This window comes from Lonchura striata, chromosome 29 (genome assembly GCF_050655825.1).
Source record: "Lonchura striata isolate lonStrDom1 chromosome 29, ASM5065582v1, whole genome shotgun sequence".
Lineage (NCBI taxonomy): Eukaryota > Metazoa > Chordata > Aves > Passeriformes > Estrildidae > Lonchura > Lonchura striata.
This window is the reverse complement of record NC_140731.1, coordinates 9001467-9010122: the sequence shown is the minus strand read 5'-3', so window position 1 is coordinate 9010122 and position 8656 is coordinate 9001467. Positions and strand designations below refer to the sequence as shown.

Sequence of the window (8656 nt, the reverse complement as noted above, 5' to 3'; positions counted from 1 at the left end):
CCAGAACTGAAGATGATGACAAAAAAGGACTAAAAACGCAGCCAAGGAATAGGCACGCTCCAAAAAGGGCAGATCCAAGGAGGAGCCATGCTAAGCAATTCTTAGGACATGTAAACTAGTTTAGGGGAAAAGTTTACTATGCATAAGAGTCTGTAAATATGCAACAGGCTGATGTAATGGAAAAGGCACTTTAGGGGTATCCCCGAAGGTGACAGTGTGCTCCTGGCTGAGTGCCAAGATGCACCCGGCTGTAATAACCTTTGCTCTGTGGCCTTTGTCTCCTATTGTCCTTTCTTAAACGTTTTACAAGTTCACAGGAGAGGGAACATGTTTTTCACCGTGCAGCTGGCAGCACACTTGCTCCACCTGCCCAGCAGGACGCCGACGGAGCGTCCCAGGGTTCCAGCAGTAATGCTCTGTCCCTGTCCTCTGTTACTTTCTCCATTTCTCGTTTTCTCTCTGCTCTCTTTTCTATCCCCTTCTGGTCGGGACCATACCCTCTCTTTATCAACAAACAGTTCTCAGATACAGTACTTCCTGCGTTTGTGCCTTGTTTTTGTCCGAGAAATCTACCAAAAAGAATTCTCCTCTACTCCCCTGACAGCAGGACAGGACAATGACCAACACATTCGAGCCTCCTGCTGGTGTCTGCCTCTGACAGCAGATCCACCCACCAGCCAAGGCCATGGGGAATCTATCAGGAGAGCCCTTGTTAGACCTTCTCTGCCCCCAGCAGAAATTGCTTACAGCTCTCTCTCTCTCTCATGACTGGGTTTGGGTTTTTCCCTCTGAATTTTTTCCCCCTTTCTTCCCCTCCTTTTTCCCTTTAATGCTTTCCTGGGCCACCTGGCACAGGGCTGCGGTCCGTCACTTGTGCTACTTACAGTGGTGGGATTGACCAGAAACACACCAGGCAGATGCTGGTCATAAATGTTAGGCTTCAGCACCCAGGTGAACTCAGTCCTGCCAGTGTTCTCCAGAGTGACCGTGCTGTGACCAATTTCATTAAATATCTGGAGAGAAGGCACAGGAGTGGGAAGTTACAGACCCAGGCCTGCTGCTGGGAATCTCCTTCCTCTCTCCTGGGCTTGGAAGCAGACACATCGTGGGAGAAGGGTCCAGGGAGGAGATAAGGGCACTTGGGAACCCGGGGAACCCCCAGGCACAGGGCACCAGGACCACGGAGCTCTGGCAGCACACAGAGGTGTGGTAACAACCGTGTGAGGGCCAGCAATAAATGAACCGGGGGACACAGGCCCTCTGAGAGGTCACCAACAGCCAGGAGAAACCGAGACAGCACTGAGGCATTCCAGGAGAAAAGGCATGCAACTATTGTCAAGCAACACACATGCAACAAGGGAGTCACACAGGGCAACACAGACAGGGCCAGCAGCTGGAAATATCTGTGGGCTTTCAGCTGGAAAGTGGGGATTATTCTGGGACAGTCTCTCCAACTATAGCGACTGGAAGCCCAACTTCTTCCCTTGATTATTTGTGGATTAAGCAGGAGCTTTAGACGAGCATCTTCTTGGAGGTCAGGCTTTAGGTGTGGATCAGCAGAGGGATGTCTCAGGGACATGACCCCCAGGGCATCCCCACTGGGACCCTGCCTGCCCCAGGAGGCAGTCTTAGGCACCCAGAAAAAGAGGCACTCCCTACATTTTTGGAGATGGCTATTTTGAACCAGGTTGGATGCCAGATGTGTCCCTCAAAGGTTGTACTTCCAAGCCCCAGAGCCAACAAAGGGGCTGGGGAGGGGAGGGAGCCCTGGGCCGAGGTGGGCAGGAACCCGCTGACCGTGGTTCCAGGGCAAGGAGCTGTGCCAGGGGCTGTGTGTGGTACCTGAGGGCCACAGTTGATCTCCCAGCAGCTCAGGGAGTAGCTGAGGCGTGAGGTGATCAGCTCCACCTCGTAGGTGGGGCCTCCCTCCACGCAGCACAGCGCCTTCACGCTGGGGAGGATGTTGCAGCAGCCAGAGAAGGTGAAGGAGACCTGCTGGCTCTCTCCTGGCTGCAGCACACCTGACAGCGGCAGGATACTGAAAGCCTGGATGGAGGACAGGAGAGATTGAGGTGTTGAGCATGGAAATGGGTGCAGAAGAGCATCTTGGAGCAGAGTGCAGCTGTACCTGGAGGGGCCTATTCCCCAGCCAAAATCACCCTAATCTCATCCTGCATCCATGCCACTGACCAGTGGAGGGACCATGGGGAAAATCTCCCATACTCACGGATCAATGCGTTAATTAATACACTACATTGAAGTGAACTGGGATGTCTTCTGGCAGTAGAAATTCTCTCTGATTCACAACATGCCTTTAAAAAGCATTTCTTACTGCTTTTAGAAAAGGAGGAGACTCAGAGTAAGGGCTCTTGGAGCTCAGGGAGCTCAGGGAAGGACTCATCTGACTCCTGAGGCTTTCCCACCCCCCCCCCCCCCTCTGATTTGTATCCTACTTCCTCCAGGTGCTACAGCAAAAGCTCCTGCAAGAATTTCCTATGGACCACCTGATGAGGTCCAGGGGGAGCAATGCCCTCCATAGGTGCTGCACAGCGTCCTTGGGCAGCCCTACACCATGTCCTGCATGGCCCCTCCAACAACCAGTTGGTTCAGCAGCACTTTGTGGTGAGCCTGGAGGGACGTGAAGCCCCTCTGTGGACAGTGCTGGGGGCCACCAGTGGGACTGGGAGCTACAGCCCTGCTTGCCACGCTGGCAATGGGTGAGTGAGACAGATTCCCTCTTACCTTCTCCGCTTCGAGGGGAGCATGAGGTGCATCCACGGAGGACGCGATTCCTGCCAGCTCCCGTGGGAGGTGAGGGGGTCCAGGAGTTTGTGGTGGCACCTGAAAAACAAGCCATTTTCTATGCCAGGAGGGAGACAGCCACTTTGCAAAGTCTCAGTTTGTAAGGCAGCTTCAGGGCCACCAGTGCAATACCAGCTCTCGGAAAAGGGTAGGTGAAGATCAGGACTCATCTCAGCTTGCTCTGGGAAGGAAGCTGGAGGTCTTACCATGATGATGCAGATAAAAGTCTCATCTTACATTGTGAAGAAAACCAGGCACAAAAATCCCACACTCAGCACAGGTCTGTAGGATCTGAGTGAGCTTCTCCAAGGAAAACTCTCCTCTTTCTCCCTCTCACACACCCCATATCCAGCCACAGGCCCTGCTGCCCAACCCACAGGGGCACAGGACAGCAGGGCAGCAAAAAGGGAGGTCAGCACGAGCGTGACTTGTCAGTGGCAAGCTGGGGAGGCAACACAAGCAGTGTGTGTACAAAAAAATCTACCTCTGTTCCTAAAGATTGGGTGAAATCCTGTGCTTCTTTCAGGGCACTGTTTGCCTCCTCCTTTCTAATCCTGAATCTCCTTCTATATGCTGAGTAATCCAAACGGGAGGTTCTCTGCTCCTTTGGTGGTTGGGGTTTGAATTTAGGTGGCTTAAGCTCATATCTGGAAAACAACAGAAATGTGAACAGGGATCTGCAGTGGGAGGGAGGAGGGAGGGACACCTGCACGAGCAGCGCCTGCTCATGATGCAGCCCCTGAGTGGGTGCTGGAGTGCTGAACTGAGAAATGGTTTGATCCAGCCCTTCCCAATCCAGGCTGGAGCAGGTCTGTTGTAAAGGCAGCCCAGGGATGACGCCGAGGCAGCAGCAGTGCAGCAGCTGCAGCTGCTTGCACTGAGCACCTACAGAGGACAGGGATTAACAGCTTGTGGGGATGCAAAAAGTGGGAGAGGGAAAGACACAGAAGACAAGCAGGAAGGTGGGGTTTGAGGCACCGAGGGGCAGACTCGGCCAGTGAGGAGCCAGCCCAGCAAACCCCAGTGCCCAATGCCAGAAACTCTGAAGCTCCACCAGGAATTTATCAGGAATGTTTCCCTGACAGTGTTGGGGGGGTTGGTTGATATTTTCCAACACTCCCAGGTGACTCAGGTCACAGTCCCCATTTTAAATTGAGGCAGGTGCTCAGGGTAACTCTGCTTGTGTTTCTAATGCCACATGAGGGACACAGTCGAGCCGTGCCTGCCTGTCACCCTGCTGAGCTGCAAGTGCTCCCCACACAGTCAAACACGACCTGGATGCTCCATCCCCAGACAGGCATTCAGGGCCTGTAATGACCTGCTCCCCAAGGAATCACTGCCTTTAGCTTTGTAGCTTGTTACCTAAGGCTGGGTTTAATTTCTGGGTGAGGGGCAGTCTCGTCATAACCCCCAAGAGATCCCTAATCATCTATTCCACTGTCTTTAGTTTTAATGAATGCTTTGAAGCAACTTCCCAGTTGTCCAGACAATGATATTTTTCACTCTAAAGCAGAAACTCTGAGGGAGGCAGGGATAGGAGATGATGTGATGAACAAGTCCTGCTGTCAAACAGGACAAAACCCACCAGGGACATGTTGCAGGGGAAAAGTCAAAACGAGTAATGGGTCACAAAAAAAGAGAGTGAAGATCCAAGGTGTGTGCTGAAAGCTGACCCCTGGGAGGGAAATCATCCTGGCAGTAAAGGAATTGTCTCAGCAAAGAAGGAAAGGGGAGGTAACAGACATTCAGCATCAGCCCAGGCACCAGGTAGCTTTTCTCTGGTGTTGGGACTTTCTGGGCATCCTGCAGCACAGTGCGAGGGAGGAAGGCAAGGAGCAGAGAGCTGCTCCTGCAGAGAGGACCCATCCCAAAGCAGAGGGGCCAGAAGGGGCTCCAGCAGCACTGTGGAGCTGGGACTAGGAGCCTTCATCAAGGTGACATTGCCTCAGGCCACAGAGGTCTGAGAAATCAGCTTTCACCCCAGCTTTCCTTCCCAGGGGAAACCCCTGTGGGGCCTAGGCAGCACCAAATTGGTGGAAAACCTTTTCTCTGAGCATCCAGGCTGACCACGGCTGGTCAGTGTTATTTGAACAAAGAAAAGCCAGAAGCAGTCTGTCAGATCCTAGGCCAACAGCTTTGTTCTTTGCCAAGTACAAGCAGGGCACCAGGAAGAAGAGCTTCAAGGAGAGGGCAAAGGTGCACATACCCCAGCTTGTCCGCCTGGCTGTCCCAACAGAGTGACCAGTGGTACTTGGTGAGAAGAAGGCTGCAGTTGGTCATCTCCAGAGAGCGCACTCCCTCAGTGCCACCCACGAACTCCAGGGTGCTGGGCTGGATTTGCAGATTTGGGAAGCAGTTTTTTCTCCAAAGGGCATCATGGAACACCAGGGAGGTGTCAGTGAGGCAACAGGTCTTGGTGTTGGGAGAGCCTAGGAAAAGGACACAAGTGTCCATTTAGGCACCAATTATGGCATGACTCAGTTCCCTTTGACACTGATTCCAGACTGCAGCCTTGAAAATGCCCACTCCTAGCCCTGCTGAACACTGCAAGCTTCTCTCTCTCTGATGGGGAGGAGCTCCCTCACCCGCTTCAAACCAGCACCAGTTATCTCTCAGGGATGAGTGTGCACCCAGACCCAGCATTTACTCTGAGAATTCAAGCTGCAAAATTCCCTGTTAAGTCTGCCAACACTCCCATTGTATTCAAAATACATAAGCAGTGAGTGACATGAATTCACACCCATTCTGGTCACTGTGATTACTGTTGCCTTTCTTGTTTCATTTATTCAAAACGCAACAAGTGCTTCAGCAGTGATAAGGGTGGGGAAGAAGCAGCTCAAGAAAGCTTCCTTCCTTCCTTCCTTCCTTCCTTCCTTCCTTCCTTCCTTCCTTCCTTCCTCCCTCTCTCGGAAACTTCTGTTATTGTGTTGTTGTTTGTGCCGATATATTCCAGTAAAGAATTGTTATTCCCTTTCCCATATTTTTGCCTGGAAGCCCCATTATTTCCAAGGTATAATAATTTGGAGGGAAGGGGTCATCTTTCCATTCCAGGAAGATTCCCGCCTTCCTTGACAGACATCTGTCTTTTAAACCAGGACAGGGACATCAGAAAATACTGCCTTTCTATTTTCCTTGGTTCTATTTGATCTCACAGTGGGAAATATACTGACTTTTTATTCTATTGGTTCTGTTTGATATCAGAGTGGCAAAAATACTGACTTTCTATTCTATTGGTTCTATTTGATCTCAGATTGGCAAAAAAACTGACTTTCTATTCTATTGGTTCTATTTGATCTCACAGTGGCAAAAAAAAATGACTTTCTATTCCTTGGTTCAATTTGATCTCAGATTGGCAAAAAAACTGACTTTCTATTCTATTGGTTCTATTTGATCTCACAGTGGCAAAAAAAATGACTTTCTATTCCTTGGTTCTATTTGATCTCACAGTGGCAGAATGCTACCTGGGGCACCCAGCAGCCCTGGAGTTCACACCCTGAAGAGGCTGCTGTGGCAGACCATGAGTGAGGGATGCTTTTATGTTCCAGTGCTCCATTTTGGAAGGCACAGATCCCCCACACTGTGTCCCAGCCCAGGGAACACTCACCAGAGGAGATGTCCTGGAAGTTGGGCTTAATGGCATCCAAGAGTGAAGTTGGTCCGGTGACACTGCCCCTGCCGTGGCGAGGACAGAGGAGGAGATGGCTTGGTTAAAGGGAATTCAAGCACAGGTCTGGCTGTCGTGGCTCGGGGGTGTAAAACCTGGTGTCAGGGCAGGTTTGAAATCAACACCCTGCCATGTGCACAGGGCAGGCAGGAAAAGCCCCCTGGTTGCTGGTGGTCCCATGAAGGACCCTGAACACACATCCAGACATGGCTCTGTGCCTCAGTTTCCCCATCTGTAACGTGATGGACATAAAGGTGTCCCCACAAACTTCTGTAACCTTTGCTGCTTTGCTACTCCCTAGCTGCAACTGCTGCTCCCATGGAGGATCTTTCTCAGGAGATTTTGACCCACACAATCATTACAGAATTTTGAGACATGAAGTCAGGGAAGCCCCAAACACCCTCTGAAAAGAGCAGCAACAGTTCTACACAGTGGGCAGATGAATCCTGGAGGAAAGGACCAGCTTGTCAGCAGTGCACCAGCTGGCACAGCCAAGAGCAATAGCTTAAACAACCAAACAGGGGTGTCCTGAATCTAGCACACCACCTCACCTGTCCTTAAACTCAGCAGACAGGCTCCAAAAGCCACAACATCCACTGAAATCAGCACTTGGAGCTGCACAACATCATGAGTTTATTTCATGGCTGATGCCAATTGATGCCCACTCTGCCTTTTGGTTAAAAATCAAGGACCAGCTGTGCCTTCTGTTGTATTCACAGGACTGCCACTGGCTCTGCTCTACACCTCTCAACAAGAGACACCTGCCCTTGCTCAAGGAGAAAGCTGCTTGTGCAATAACACCCCATGAGCAGTTTGGGGGAGGGACAGAGCAGAAACAATTATTTGACGGTGAAATGTTCCCTCTTGATTTCAAAAGTAAAAAAACCCAGCACTTTTCCTCTAAAAACAAATCCAGCATACTTGTTTCTCTACTATGGGCAGACCTACTCACCACTTTTCTCTTGCTAAGTAATAACTTTCTTGTTCTTTTTAATCCATCTCCTTTATCTCATTGGTATAATCGACTGCAGTTTGCTTTCATTCCTTCACTGCCTTGACCCAGTGCCTCCCAACAGCAGCTCCCAGCTCCAAAGCTCCAGAGCAGCCAGCACCAGCTCTCCTGCTTACCCTACAGGATCCTAGCAGCACATGGCTCAGGCTAGCAGGGACAAGCCCTCATGCTGCTGTGGTGCTGAGGACTGAGTTCTGCCTCCCCTATTTTCAGCCCCTCTCCCTTCTGCTGGCCAGGATTCTCTCTTGCCATGGCTCCAGCCCACAGGATGACACGCCTGTCCTTGGGACAGTTCCTGCTGCAGTTCCTGTGTCCCACATCAGCCCTTTCCTGGCTGTGGAAAGGAGGTACCAGAGCACTCTGTGCACAGGAGCTGGGAGCACGGCTCATGCCTCACAGCATGGCCATGAGAGCTGAGGTGGGGCTGCTGCTGCCCCTCTGGGATGGATTATTAATGGGAATTTTTACAAACACTGCTGCTGGTGCAGAATCACCCAGGCTGGGCCACCTCCAAAGCCCTGGGGGCCTTGCTGGCTGTTCGGGGGGACATCCCAGAGCAGCTACTGCCCAAAGCTGATCCATCCCACTGCCTGCCATGGCCCACGGCAGAGGGAGATCCCTGCAGGGAGGATCGTGCCAGCTCCCAGGTACCCACACAGGGCAGGAGGCATCCTCACACTAAGGCAATTCCAGGATCAAAGCAGAGATCAGAACCTCAGGAAACACCTTTTTTCTCTGCTCAGCCCCAAAATGAGGGAGATGTCCCAGAGACAGCCACAGATGTGCCCACCAAGCTCCCACAGTCCTTACTTGATAGTCAGGAGTGCAGACCTATGAGATCCAGCCACACTGAACTGGAATTCTTCCTCAAACGTCCCCAGCACGGTGGCACTGAAGTAGACCTGGATCGTCTGGGTCCCACCTGGTGCAATGACGCCCTCCTTGGGTGCAAACTTGAAGTAGAAGCCCACGTTTGCATTTGAAGATATATAGGTGAAGGGAGCATCAATAGCTCCTAGGTTAATCAGCTGCACCTGTAGCAGCAAGAAAGCAAAATGGAAATAACCTTCTCGTGAGTTGTCTAATGATGCAATAAACATACACTTTCTAACTTTACACTGCTAGAGAGTTTTTGTCCGTCTCAGTTGCATATCGATATTAGATCGATATTCATATTT

General features: G+C 51.2%; 1 long non-coding RNA gene across 1 annotated transcript; it reads right to left on the bottom strand.

The window, feature by feature from the left end:
- Window positions 1–3765: 3765 nt before the first annotated feature.
- On the bottom strand, window positions 3766–7652 carry LOC146765042 (uncharacterized). Its single transcript, XR_014950426.1, has 3 exons — window positions 7018–7652; window positions 6407–6474; window positions 3766–5231 (listed from the first exon to the last, which is right to left on the bottom strand). It is a non-coding gene; the product is annotated as an uncharacterized LOC146765042 (long non-coding RNA).
- Between the last annotated feature and the right edge of the window lie 1004 nt (window positions 7653–8656).